The sequence below is a fragment of the Hibiscus syriacus genome, unplaced genomic scaffold (genome assembly GCF_006381635.1).
Source record: "Hibiscus syriacus cultivar Baekdansim isolate YM2019G1 unplaced genomic scaffold, ASM638163v2 tig00116971_pilon, whole genome shotgun sequence".
Taxonomy (NCBI): Eukaryota; Viridiplantae; Streptophyta; class Magnoliopsida; order Malvales; family Malvaceae; genus Hibiscus; species Hibiscus syriacus.
This window is the reverse complement of record NW_024063495.1, coordinates 7,594,361-7,610,112: the sequence shown is the minus strand read 5'-3', so window position 1 is coordinate 7,610,112 and position 15,752 is coordinate 7,594,361. Positions and strand designations below refer to the sequence as shown.

Here is a 15,752-nt window from a genome sequence, read left to right as displayed (position 1 = left end):
CATGGGTATCGATACTATTCATATGGAATTTGTGAATCAAGTGTCTCTTTAAGATTTAGTTTGAATGATTGATTATTAGTAATTCAAAATCTGGTATTTATATAAGTCACATGTTTGTGTAGATATCGATCAAAGGAAAATCCAAGATGATCCAAAGCTATAAAAGTGTTCAAGAGTCATAGGTGCTTGATTGGACTAATGAGGCCAGGTGAGTGTATACTATTAGAATATATGTATTTCTATATGGAAATTATACTTGCGGAAAATCCGTTTTTTGATATTTTGGATATATGGTTGCATGAGTAGAAGCATGATTATGATTTTTATATTATGTGAACATGCCTTGTTGCATTACATGTTATGTGATATGAACCTATGTGATATATGTTATATGGTAATTATGATCTATGTGACCATATGAGAATGTTACATGAGTTATGTGATAATAAGCTATGAGATTACATGCCTATGTGATATAAGTTATGTGAATTGTGATAAATGGTAAAGCCCATGTTATGTGATATGAGAGATAAGGGTGTAATTGGCATGCCAAGAGTCGAGGGTTCTACGCGGTCCTTCGGGACATTTCTGTTGAAAACATTTTGATATTTCGATATAACAAATTAAGTTAAATGAATTTTAAGATTTTCCAAAATGATTTTCTAAGTATATTCGATATAATTATTCGAATATCAAAACATTACTCAAAATATTTCAAAAATCATTTTTAATCCTTACTTAAGTGTAAAATTAAGTTTTAATCTTAAAACAATTTCAAAATAATCTTTCAAAGTATTTCGAACCATTTCAAAGCCAAAAATTCCAGATTGCTCAAAGGGAACCGATTCCCCCCCCAAGGGGGTACCGATTCCCCCTGAATGGTTTAGCTCCGAGATTTCCAGAATGCTCGGAGGGAACCGATTCCCCCATAGGGGGTACCGATTCCCCCTGTTCAACGGTCGAAATATTTGAATTTTACACTTAGGGAACCGATTCCCTATGAGGAGGAACTGATTCCCCCCACGCTCCAAGCTGTTTTATTAATTGTTTTCACACTAAAACGGCTATATTATCTTCATTAATTATCCCCAACGTTCAGAAGTGATTCAAGGTGTATTTAAACAAGTTCTGAAGCCCTTGATCAACAAGAAATCATAGAGAAACAAGAGAGAAAGCATCAAACATCAAGTTTGTGCAAATCAAGCCAATTTTCCTTTCAATATTCATTTTGCTTTCAAGAACACCATTTGTGCTCATTTGTAATTAACTTTGAGTGTTCTTTTCTTGTTTTAGAATTGTGCAAACATCTTACCTTGTGAGGTTTTCCTTGTAAGTTTGCAAATTTGTAATCTTCTCTTTGGGAAAAGAGTGTTCTCAAGAATTGGGGTATATTCTTGAGGGTGTTGTAAGGTTATCTCTTTGGCCTCAAAAGAAAGAACAAATTAGTGAATTTGTTGGAAAATCCTTAGTGTGGATAGCTAAGGTAGTGGACGTAGACTTTGATTGAGAAAGTCGAACCACTCTAAATCGCTGTGCAAATCTTTTCAATTTTCTGCAAAAGCTTCCACCGAATTTTTAATTGCCAATTCACCCCCCTCTTGGCTAATTCCGTCGATCGATTAACTCAACAATTGGCATCAGAGTCTAACTCATTTGAAGGTTTAATCGCCTCTTGAGTCGATTCGGGAAGAGTTATATCGATTATCAAAGTCATCAATGGCCTCCGCTTCAAACTTCGACTCCGGTCTCGATTCGATGCCCGTCAACAAGCCTCCTTTCTTCAATGGAGCTAACTATGCCTATTGGAAGAATAGAATGATGTACTTCATTCAAGCAAGTGACATGGGAGCATGGAATGTTGTAGAAGAAGGATACATCAAACCTCTCACTCATCCAAGGTTGTGGAGTGAAGGAGAGACAAGAATGTTCCAGCTCAACTCCAAAGCCATCCATATCATTTTTTGTGCTCTTGGACTAGATGAATACGGAAGAGTTTCATCGTGTACAACCGCCAAAGAAATATGGGACAAACTTCAAGTCACTCATGAAGGTACCGATGAGGTAAAGAAATCTAAAATTAGTATTCTAACGCATAGCTATGAAAATTTCAGGATGAAACCAAATAAAGATATCAAAGCTATGACGGATAGATTTTCAATGGTCTCAAATCATATGCAGAGATCATTTCAAATGAAAAGCTTGTGAGGAAGTTAGTCTACTCCCTCCCAAAATCGTGGCAATCAAAGAAGACGACAATCATCGAGTCTAAGGACTTAACGTCCTTAACTCTTAAAGAGCTAATTGGGTCACTCCTCACTCATGAAATGATGCTCGAAGATAAGGTGGACCTCGACAAAATTGACGAGACACCAAAGGAGAAGGAGAAGAAGAAAAACATTGGAGTTGCTCTCAAATCCATAAAAGATGAGAGTGATTCGAATAACGATGACGATGACGAGGAAATGGCATTGTTTGCCAAACGGTTCAGAAAAATGATGAGACCTTATCGAGGAAGAAAATTCAAACGAAATGAAGGCCTCAAAAATGAACCGAAAGAGAAGGACCCAATCATTTGCTATGAATGCAAAAAGCCAGGGCATGTTAAATATGATTGCCCACAATTGAAGAAAAAGGGTCAATCAAAGAATAAGCACAAGGCTCATGTTGCTACATGGAGCGATGAAGAAAGTTCCAATGAAGAGGAACAAGAAGTAGCTAACTTGTGCTTGATGGCATTTAGGGAAGATTCTAAGGTAACCTCTAACTCATCTGATTTTGATGATTTATCCTATGATGAGTTATTAGAGGAATAAAATGGGTTGGCTTCGGATTATGAGAAATTATTTTTTAAAATATAAAAATGATGTTTCAAAATTGAAAAATGAAAACAAACTCATATCCAAAACCAACAACGATCTTGAAAGTAAAATCAAAGATTTGCAAATCAAACTAGAAGAGTTTGAAAAGAAAAATTTAGATTTGCAAAATTTACTTTCAAAGATCAATGATGATCATCAAAAGAAAATTGATGATCTTAAAACTTCTTTTGATAAAGCTGGAACAAAACATTTTGAAAAAGGTGGAAATTCAAAATCCAACTTTGTTAGAAAAAGTTTTAGAAACTACAATCATAGAGGTCCCCAAAGAACCTCTAATGGAAAAATTATTAGAAGTATGTGGGTTCCTAAAGAACTCATTACTACTAAAGATAAAAAATATCCTACACAAATGGATACCTAGGGGGACTAGGATTTTGGAAACTAATGAATATGGACCCAAAAGAATTTGGGTACCAAAAATAAAAAATTAATCTATGTTTGTAGGGAAAGGAGCATTGCTACAAGGCACGGGAAACAAATTCAAATTCATGGTACCTTGATAGTGGATGCTCAAGACATATGACCGGAGACAAAAGCCGGTTCATTGAGCTTAACGCCAAAAATAGAGGAGAAGTGACTTTTGGAGACAATTCAAAATGTCACATTGAATGTATTGGTACAATAGGTAATACCTCTTCCATACAAATTAAGAATGTTTTATATGTGAATGGATTAAAGCATAATCTATTGAGTATTAGTCAATTATGCGATAAAGGATTCAATGTCTTATTTGAAATTAATGGTTGTAAAGTCATTGACATTGTATCTAATCGGATTATGCTTGTTGATCATAGAATAGGGAACATTTACATGGTGCATTTAGATTCTTTTGATATGACTAATTTATGCCTAGTTGCTAAAGATGAACATGATAGTTGGTTATGGCATAGGAGACTAGGACATGCTAGTATGAGTGTTTTGCAACGGCTAATTCAAGGTGATTTAGTTCGAGGGTTGCCTAAGCTTAAATTTGATAATGATAAAATCTGTGATGCTTGTGCTAAAAGAAAACAAAAGCGTGTTTCTTTTAAATCCATTAATGACATATCAACTAGTAGAGTATTACAATTGATCCATGTAGATCTTTTTGGGCCAACTAGGACTACTAGCTTGGGTGGAAAACAATATGCATTTGTCTTGGTAGATGACTATTCTAGATATACTTGGGTCTATTTTAAGTACTAAAGATGAAGCATTAGAACAATTCATCACATTTTCAAAAATAATCCAAAATGAAAAGGGTTACTCTATAACTAGTGTTAGGAGTGATCATGGCACTGAATTTGAAAATCTTGGATTTATTGAATTTTGTAATTCTAATGGTATTAGTCATAATTTTTCAGCACCTAGAACCCCTCAACAAAATGGAGTTGTTGAGAGGAAAAATCGAACTTTAGAAGAAATGGCTAGAACCATGCTTTGTGAAAATAATTTGCCAAAATATTTTTGGGCGGAAGCCACAAATACTGCTTGTTATGTTGTTAATCGAGTAATGATTAGGCCAATTTTAAAGAAAACTCCATATGAAATTTTCAAAAATAAAAAGCCTAACATTAGCTATTCTCATCCTTTTGGATGTAAATGTTTTGTTTTAAACAACGGTAAAGAAAACCTTGGCAAATTTGATGCTAAAAGTGATGAAGGAATTTTTCTGGGTTACTCCTTGAATTCTAAAGCTTATCGAGTATTTAATAAAAGAACTTTAGTTGTAGAAGAGTCTATACATGTTGTTTTCGATGATAATCCCCTTCCAAGGAAGGATTCTTGTGTGAATGATGATGTAGATGTTATAAATACAAATAATGTTAGACATGAAGTTGGAGAACCATCATCAAAGGAAGAAACGAAAAATGAGGAAACTCATGATCCTCTTGAGAATCCAACCATTGAAGAAAGGGAAGTATCTTATCCAAGAGAGTACAACTATGTCAAGGATGGTGAAATTATAGGTGATCCATCAAAAGGGGTAACAACTCGATCTTCTCTTAGAAATATTTGTAATTATGTTGCATTTATCTCATGCATAGAGCCTAAGAATATTAAAGAAGCATTAAATGATGAACATTGGATTATGGCTATGCAAGAAGAGTTAAATCAATTTGAGAGAAGTAAAGTATGGACATTAGTTGAAAGGCCTAGTAATAAATCTACTGTAGGTACTAGATGGGTATTTAGGAATAAGCTTGATGAGAGTGGTAATATAGTGAGAAACAAGGCTAGACTTGTTGCTCAAGGGTATACTCAAGAAGAGGGCATAGACTATGATGAAACATATGCTCCCGTAGCTAGGATGGAAGCAATTAGAATGTTATTAGCATTTGCATGTTTTCATGAATTTAAATTATATCAAATGGATGTTAAAAGTGCATTTTTAAATGGTTTTATAAAAGAAGAAGTGTATGTGGAATAACCTCCAGGTTTTGAAGATTCAAAATTTCCAGATCATGTTCTTAAATTGACAAAAGCTCTTTATGGTTTAAAACAAGCTCCTAGAGCTTGGTATGAAAGATTGTCAAATTTTTTAATTGAAAAAGGTTTTTCAAAAGGAAAGGTTGACACTACATTGTTTTTAAAGCATAAAGGTAAAGATTTATTAGTAGTTCAAATTTATGTTGATGATATAATATTTGGTTCTACTAATGATGTTCTTTGCCAAGAATTTTCTAAGCTAATGCAAAGTGAGTTTGAGATGAGCATGATGGGGGAGCTCTCATTTTTCTTGGGACTCCAAATCAAGCAAAGAAAAGATGGCATCTTCATTAATCAAGCTAAGTACGTCAAAGATATGCTCAAGAAGTTTGGACTGGAAAATAGGAAACCTCATGACACTCCAATGAGCTCTTCAACAAACCTTGACTTAGATGAAGGAGGTAAATGTGTAGATGTTAAATTATATAGGTCAATAATTGGCTCTTTGCTTTATCTAACTGCAAGTAGACCGGACATTATGTTTAGTGTTTGCTTATGTGCTAGATTTCAATCATGTCCTAAGGAATCACATTTACTAGCTGTTAAGAGAATCTTTAGATACCTTAAGGACACTCCTAGTTTGGGACTTTGGTATCCTAGAGACTCTAGCTTTAGTTTGCATGCCTTTTCTGATGCGGATTATGGAGGATGCAAATTAGATAGGAAAAGCACCTCCGGTACTTGTCAATTCCTTGGAAATATGCTGATTTCTTGGTTTTCAAAGAAGCAAAATTGTGTTGCATTATCTACCACTGAAGCGGAATACATTTCAGCCGGTAGTTGTTGTGCACAAGTTTTATGGATGAAACAACAACTTTTTGATTATGGAATTGAAGTAGGTACCATTCCTATCAAGAGTGACAATACTAGTGCTATTTGTCTCACTAAAAATCCCATCCAACACTCTAGAACTAAGCACATTGAAATAAGACATCACTTCATTAGAGACCATGTCACTAAGGAAGATGTAGTTCTAGAATATGTTGATACTCTGCATCAATTAGCGGATATCTTTACAAAACCCTTAGACAAGGAAAGATTTTGGACACTTAGGAGAGAATTAGGTTTGACCAACCTATCTTCACTTAGTGTTTAGAAATATATTTTTTAACACTTTTAATAAATACTGAAAAATGCTCATAATAGTAATTTTTTGATTGCATTCATTGCTATTAGTTAGGGGGAGTTTATGATTCTTGATGAAAAATCAATTTTATGTTCAAATATCAATTAAAGATTAATTTAGTTGTTTGAACATAATTATTTTTCAATATATGAGTTGCCAATACCACTAGAGAAAATTAATTTAGCATTTTGGGTGTTTAAAATTGGATTTTAGCATTTTGGTGCAGAGGGAATCGATCCCCCCATAAGGGAACTGATTCCCCTTTGAAGCGGAACCGATCCCCCCCACAGGGGAATCGATACCCCCCTGGGGTTCTGTTAAAATCGGACAGAACCCTTCAAAACACGTAAAAACCCTCCATTTTCTTCCTTGCCGACCAAACTCTCTCCCTATCTCCTTTCTTACCTCAAATCAACGATATTGATCGGAATTCGCTTCAAATATCATCTTCTAAACCTGTTGGAGTCATTAAAATCGTGCAAACAACATCTAAATCCCCTCAATCTTCATCTTTCAAGGTAAATTTTTCTAAACTCTCTATTTCATTGTTTTTGAACATATGATTAGTTTTAATTAGTTCTAGGTTGAAATAGTGATGGGGCATTGATTGTTTAGTGATTAGAAACTATATGTTACAACTAATTTCATCAAAAACACAAGAATTTTCCAAAATTTTTTAAATTTTCGAAATAATAAAAAAATTGTTAATTTTCAAATTATTGTGTTTTGATTAAATTATGTTGTTGTTATGAAAACTATACATATATTGTTTCTCAAAACCATATTTTTCAAAAGTTTTTCAAAAACTTTGCCCATTAGGATTGATTTAGAGAACCTTGAAATATTGAGGACTCAATTGAGTTTTGGGATTAATTAAATTGCATACATTTGTTTTTAAAATTGCAGGTTATCCAATCAATTCCGATTTCCTTCACCATGTCTAATCCTAAACGTGCTAGGTCTTCATCTAGTCGTTCACACCGTCAAACAAATCCACCTCCAAATCCTCCTCCTATTCCTCCAAATCCTATTCCAAATCTGGATCCTAACTTGACTATCCAAAATTCTTGTTTCAATCAACCGGGTCCTAAATATTATCGTTATTGGTTTTACCAATATTTTGACTCGTATAAGATTAGGGAAGAACGTATCCCATCTCTTCAAACTATGGTTGCTATTAACTTTAAATATCTCCCTATCTTGCATGAATGGAAATTTGATAAACTTTTCGAACTTGAACCCGTTGTCTATCATCAACTTGTTCGTATCTTCTACTGTAATGCCGTTTGTATCAAAAATTGTGACAAGACCAAAACCATAGGAGTACGTTCCTACCTCCTAGGTCAATATTTTCATCTTGATCCGGATTACATAGCCAATGCCTTAGGCTTGGATAATGAAGGTTTATCAAATGAAAAACAAGTTTTAGGCTCACGATATAAACGGAATGATAGTGTAAGTGTTCTAGATCTTCATGAGCGTTTTCTTCATCTCATGATCACTTGGTGGTTTCGACCATCCAGGGGTCGTTATTCTACTCTTAGAGCTTTAGACCTTTGGTGGTTGCATTGTTTTGAACACAACATGAAAATAAACCTTTCCGAGATTATCTTTGCTGAGATCGTTGAAACTGTTAACCTAGTGCCAAATAAGAAACTCTGTTCTTCACTAGTTTACGGTTGTATCCTTAGTAATCTCTTTTCTAAAGCCGAGCTTCGAGTTGGTCTAGATGCCGCTTTTCCTCTTAAGAAACAAATCAATCTTCTTTCTTTAACAAGAGCGGGATGGGTCAAAAATAAAGAAACCAGTGAATGGGTTCGATCTTCTGCAACTACTCCAGGAGCTAGTTCTTCACAAGCTCCACCCGAAGCTGACGAAGATCTCGAGCAATTAATGCGAGACATCGATGAAGCTGGAGATGAACCTGAGCAGCTCGAGGAGCAGCCCGAAGAGTAAGCACAACAATCGACTCAAATGCCTCCATATTTTCAATCTTTTATGGAGACATTTGATTACCGATATGCGACCATGGATTCGCGCTTTAATTCTATAGAGTCTCATTTATCCACAATGGGAGCTCAACAATTAGAAATTCTTCGGGAAATGCGTGCAAATAATGAAGCAACCAACGCACGTATTAATGACCTCACTAACGAAATGGCCGCTATGCGAGCTCGTTTTCCTCCTCCTGATCCGGATATATGATTAAATGTTTTACTTTCCAAACTTATTGTTTTAACATTTTGAATATTTTGGAATGTTTGAATTTGTGGATTGTGAATTTGTTTGAATTTATGGATGGTGTGAACTTATATGTTTGGTGTGATTTATTCATTATTGCATCATTTACATCATTATTAGCAATATGACCAATTTTACCATATCACATTGTTTATGAATATTGATTATGGAACTAATGGCTAACGGTTCTCTTGATTGTGATCTTAGCAGCTTATGCATACATATACCTAATCAATTGGCTAAATATTTTTTTCACGTTTATTTGAATCTTTTTGATTTAACAAAAAGGGGGAGAAGTGTGTTTTAAGTGTTAAGTGTGTTTTTAAAATGATAAATGGGAGAAGTGTTAAAGTAAGGGGGAGTAATTTCAAAACTTGATTTCAAAATCTTAAAATTACTAAAATGTTTTGTTATATCAAAAAGGGGGAGATTGTTGAAAACATTTTGATATTTCGATATAACAAATTAAGTTAAATGAATTTTAAGATTTTCCAAAATGATTTTCTAAGTATATTTGATATAATTATTCGAATATCAAAACATTACTCAAAATATTTCAAAAATCATTTTTAATCCTTACTTAAGTGTAAAATTAAGTTTTAATCTTAAAACAATTTCAAAATAATCTTTCAAAGTATTTCGAACCATTTCAAAGCCAAAAATTCCAGATTGCTCAAAGGGAACCGATTCCCCCCCAAGGGGGTACCGATTCCCCCCTGAATGGTTCGACTCCGAGATTTCCAGAATGCTCAGAGGGAACCGATTCCCCCATAGGGGGTACCGATTCCCCCTGTTCAACGGTCGAAATATTTGAATTTTACACTTAGGGAATCGATTCCCTATGAGGAGGAACTGATTCCCCCCACGCTCCAAGCTATTTTATTAATTGTTTTCACACTAAAACGGCTTCATTAATTATCCCCAACGTTCAGAAGTGATTCAAGGTGTATTTAAACAAGTTCTGAAGCCCTTGATCAACAAGAAATCATAGAGAAACAAGAGAGAAAGCATCAAACATCAAGTTTGTGCAAATCAAGCCAATTTTCCTTTCAATATTCATTTTGCTTTCAAGAACACCATTTGTGTTCATTTGTAATTATCTTTGAGTGTTCTTTTCTTGTTCTAGAATTGTGCAAACATCTTACCTTGTGAGGTTTTCCTTGTAAGTTTGCAAATTTGTAATCTTCTCTTTGGGAAAAGAGTGTTCTCAAGAATTGGGGTATATTCTTGAGGGTGTTGTAAGGTTATCTCTTTGGCCTCAAAAGAAAGAACAAATTAGTGAATTTGTTGGAAAATCCTTAGTGTGGATAGCTAAGGTAGTGGACGTAGACTTTGATTGAGAAAGTCGAACCACTCTAAATCGTTGTGCAAATCTTTTCAATTTTCTGCAAAAGCTTCCACCGAATTTTTAATTGCCAATTCACCCCCCCTCTTGGCTAATTCCGTCGATCGATTAACTCAACAATTTTTACGTGGTCATTCGGGACATCTATGTGGTCCTTCGGAACATTCTATGTGGCACTTCGATGCATTTTCTACGCAGCACTTCGGTGCAATTTATATGAGCTGTGGTGACAACATTTGTGCACAACCTCAATGCACTCACATATCTTTAGTTCTTAAAAACGTACCATGGGCTATTAAAGAAATAACATGAATAAGTCATGGTAGATGTTATATGTTTTGATTAGTGTAATGCATGAGTTTACTTGTAATGCATGAGTTTACTTGTACTACATAGTAATCCTAAATGTCAATTGCATGATTGTATGTTTTAATGTTTCATTTATGTATATTATGCATCATTAAGTCAATGACTTAGTGTGTGAATGTTTCACACGTAAGATTCTAGAAGTCAGAAGAGCAAGGATAGTATAGTCAATTGGGACATCATATCATCCGCAAAGATCAGAAGCAATTTAAACCATAAATTCTTTTTGTTATATTAATATTGTTGGCATGTAATTAAAAATTTGAATTGTGTATGCTCTGATCAGTTTTGTAAACCTTTTTAATGTAATAATGTAAATTATTCTGTTTGGTTTAATATAAAATTGTATTTTCAATGATCTTATAAAAGCAAATGTTTTCGAGAAGTTAATGTAACATCTCGGATTCAGATCCGGGTCATATACGGATTTTCATAATATATTATTGTAAACCTCTTTTTCATTAAAGTGAGCCTTCAAATGTACCATGTGACACGATGTTATTGACTAAAGATTTATTTTAAACAATTTAAAATTATTTGTTAGAAGATAAAACATTCAAATAAAATAAAATAAAATAAAATTAATTCAATATAAAATATATAATTAAAGGAAAAATGAACCTTTAAGTATAATAAGAATAAGGGTGCGTTTGATTCACAGAATATAAGATTACCGGTGGGAATATAAGATTACTAGGGAATAGGATTACTGAGAATGTTGTATTTTGTGTTTGGTTGGTTTAGCAGGAATGTAAGATTATTGTGTTTAGTTAAATGAATAAAAGATTATTGGAATGTATATTTGACCAAATTATCCTTATTATATATTTATTTTTTAACAAGTTGGAAAATATTTATATATTTTCTTTAAAAAATTTAAATTCATAAAATTTATATATTTTTTTTACAAAATTAAAAATATAAAAAGGTTTAATGAAAGGGTGAAATTTTATTTTAACCCCTGTACTTCATATAAAATTTTAATTATAGATTTTTTTTTGTAAATCTAAAATAGTTTAAGGATAAATTTGTAATTTAAACTTCGTAGATTTTTTATTATTCAATAATAGAATAATGATATTTTTGAAAGAAAAAAAAATTAAGGGCATTTTAGTCCAAAATGCCGGTAATCCAACAATATCTAAGGAAAGGGAGGTAATGACATTCGTGGTAATATACTCCAAAAAATCTACTATTGGTAATGTAAGATTACCGGAAATGACATTCCCGACCAACCAAACGGGGGAATGTGTATTTCATTCACATAAGAATCTCACATTCCCTAACCAAACGCACCCTAAGAATAAGAATAAGATAAGAATAATGTAATCTTTGCTTCAAAGCTTTGGTTGATGGGGCGGAAGTTTTGAGCCTAATGGTTAGTGATAGGATGGATGGATCATATTTTCTTAGCCGTAAAGACATTATTTATTACCAATCATCTCATCCATTAACCTAATCCCATTAACAACAACATCCACAAATAAAATATCATTTATACATTATACAATTTAGAAAGTTATAGATAATTTTTAGATTATTGAATTAATTTAATAATTTTTTTAAATTAATAATAATTTACTTTTAAATATTTCATCATTTTATTATTATTAATATGGTTACTTATTTATTTTCGTTCTTTTAACAATTTAAAAAATATATAAAAATTTTAATTAATCAACCGATCCCATCCATATCTATATGTAGGTAATTATTTTATGCAAATTATAAACAATTTTTGGATATATATATTTATTATTTGAGATATTTTTTTTGAATTAATTACTGTTATTCGGTATATTGATTGATTAATCCATATTAGATACTGCAACGGCAAGGACAACCCTCCCAACTTAATCTGCTCCATTCGCAAACATCAGAATTCTAAACTCTGACATTGCTTAAGGAATTTAGTGTCTTATCTCACTAGATCAACTGGTTGTTGGTTTATTATTTGAGACATTGATTGTGAAATAAAAAAAAAATACAAACATTGTCATATTTTTGGGTAGAATACAAAAATGCTCCCCAAGTATAGGGTATTACTTTGTTGAGTCCCTGACTATTAAAAATTATAAAATGATCCTCAAACTATAGGGTGTTGCTTTGTTAAGTACCCGACATAAAAATACAAAGATTGACGATTGTCTGACCTGGATATTAACCTGCTGATTGGGATATGATAAAATATGATCCCAAAATCTCAAACGACTATCACATCTCAGCTATTATGTTAATGTACAGCTCAGACGATCATCAATTTTAGCAAAAAGGGATGAGTTTGAAACATATGAATAGTTAGATGCTCATTTTATAACTTTTAATAGTCGATGAGCTCATCAAAGTAATATTCTATAGTCGAATGACCATTTTATTTTGTTAATAATTAAAAAATTCAACAAAATAATACCCTATAACCAGAGACCATTTGTGCACTACCCTATATTTTTTTATGATTTTTTCATGCGTCCTTTGCCTCCACGTTACTCTTGTATTATTTTTCTTTCTATTTTTCTTGTTTGATTTATTATATTTTTCTTATTTTCTCTCTCTCAAATATAACATTTAAAACAATTTTGCGGAATTTTTTATTCTACTGTGAGTACATTAAATACTTATTTATATAATATAATTGTTTGATATAATGACGATCAATTTTTTCTCTATAAATAGTTTCAGTCTACCACCCTCTGTCATTAATTAATGCTTACATAAACAAATATATAAAATAATTATTCAATATGTGGAATGAAATTTTATTTTATAAATAGTTTTAACCCACCATTAAATATTTTTAATTACTTATTTAAATATTAATTAAAAATATATAACAATGAATTAAAACTGTTTGGATACATGTATCAAGAATGATGTTGTATATATTTGTTGTGATCGGGCTTGATCAATTATCTTAGATGGGTTGAGGATTCTGCGATAGCAGACTTATAGAGCCCATTTTCAGTTTTCGAAATCACTGTGTATCTCACAAAATATAGAGGGTAAACTCCGTATTTAGTTAAGCATTTATTTTTATGATTCTGCTTTGATCATCAATTATTTTTTTCTTTAAATTTATACTTAACGTTATATTTTAGTTCTTTTTGATCACCCATCGTTAAAAAATTTAACGGTAATATTGACATGTTACCATAAGGTAATATCATATCATCATTTAAGAAAAAAAAATTGACCATGTTAGCAATTATGTCAGTAGGTGACCAAAACATAGCATTAGGTATGATTTAAAAAAATAGTTAAATGACTAAAACAAAATCACAAAAAACCTAAACTAATATGAATCAGCTTAAAATTACACAAAAATAGTTAGATAATTATTCCAAGTCTTACTCGGTCATGGTCACATCATCAACTTTCCTTTTACTAGGGTAGAGGCATCTCGACACTCTTTTTAGATAGCTCTGAGCTATTTCAACAAGAGTGAGAGGCATTCATACTCCATTCGGGCATTCAAAAGTGGACGCTCTCAATCCCTTCGGTCAATTTTACATAATAACTTAATGAAATATATCTTAACACTATTCAACCATGTATAAGAGGCTTCTTAATTTGCGGTACACTCTTTTTAGATAGCTCTGAGCTATTTCAACAAGAGTGAGAGGCATTCATACTCCATTCGGGCATTCAAAAGTGGACGCTCTCAATCCCTTCGGTCAATTTTACATAATAACTTAATGAAATATATCTTAACACTATTCAACCATGTATAAGAGGCTTCTTAATTTGCGGTACCGTCTTACGATGGGTGTGGAGGCATCTCAACATGTTCCATACATTGCAGGTGAAACTGAGGCATCTTTGCCATGAAAAAAAATTAGGGCAAAAGCATCTCAACGCTAAAGCACAGGCTCTCAAATCTTTCGGTCAGTTTTAGGACATAATTCATTTTGTTTGAGACAATGTGAGGCATCTCAACTCCATTCGGCCAAATAGAGGAGGCCTACTCATTATTTGTTAGCACATAACGGTAGGTGCAGAGGCATATCTACCCTTACCATACTTCACTGGTAGAATAAAGACATCTTCACTGTGGCATTACCAGATCAAAGACATCTCAAAGTCGAAGTGGATGCATCTCGACCCCTCGTACGATTCTGTGGCCATAAGCCGGGGTAAAGGCAACTCAACACCCTACCGAGGCAACTCACGGGCAACATGTATGAAGGTAACTCAACGTTTCTATAGCTAATGGGTGGAGAGTTCCCTCATGTTTGAAGACATCCCCTTTCTTTTGGTGAGTGGAGGCGTCTCTACACTCAGAGCAGAAGCGACTCGATGCTCTTTTTACCGAAGATTAAGGGCATCCCTACTATGACAACACAGTGGAGGCAACTCAACACCATGTTAGCATGACAGTGGATAATAGGAACGTTCAAGGAGATTCGACGCTCAAGTGGAGATACTAAAATGCTTGCATGCATTAATTGTTCAAAACTTTACATGCTACTCCAAGAGAGAAGATTTTTTTTTTGAGTACTTGAACTAGGAGTAGTTTTGCAATTTCTCACGAGGAGTGTTCTTGTCAGGAATAAGTTAATCCGGCGAGGATGAGGGCCATTGTGGAAGTTTTTATGTGCTTGCATCTTGCCCTTGTAGACGTGATTGTCCCAAGGTGCTTTGTCCAACACGCTATTGGGCCTTATCACTAGGGCTGTAAATGAGACGAGACAGATAGCGAGCTACTCGAGATCGACTCAATCAAGGCTCGATAAATACTCGGATCGAATGGACTCAACTCGAGCTCGAGCTCGACTCGAGTTCTTAACGAGCCGAAACGAGCTACTCGATACTCGACTCGAAAAGCTCGTGAGCAGCTCGAAAAAATGTTATATTATAATTTTAGATTTTTTAAAATTATATTATTAAAAATACACTATTGATAATTATAAAATTTTAAAAATATATTAAAAAATTCTATAATACAACTACCTCAAATTTTTAATAACTAATTTTTAAAATTATTGTTATAATTTGAGGTTTCGAGTTTAAATTTCATAAATATCAAGGGTTTGAGATTTAATATCAAGATATTATATTGTACTTACCTCATAAATTAGTTAATTAATGTCTTTGCAATGAACTCTAAACCTTAAACCCTTATCTCTAAACCCTTAACCCGATTATGTGATATGAGTTAAGTTATGCACATGAAGGTAACATATAAATTATGCAAAATGATGTTATGTGACTCCTAAATAAATCATTTGCATACTTATACATAAACATATCAACATGCAAAATAAATATACACAACTTGGTGATTGAGACATGACTTTATCATATCTTAATGATGACTATCGACACCGTC

The 15,752-nt window shown here is 33.1% G+C and overlaps 1 protein-coding gene across 1 annotated transcript in view; it reads right to left on the bottom strand.

Moving 5' to 3' along the window:
* LOC120191694 (protein SCAR2-like) overlaps nucleotides 1-15,752 on the bottom strand; it is a 31,038-nt gene that overhangs the window by 9,626 nt on the left and 5,660 nt on the right. Inside the window, exon 2 of the mRNA XM_039194608.1 lies at nucleotides 4,769-4,779. The gene's annotated coding sequence lies outside the window, so the exon portion shown is untranslated. The remainder of the gene's footprint in view (nucleotides 1-4,768; nucleotides 4,780-15,752) is intronic.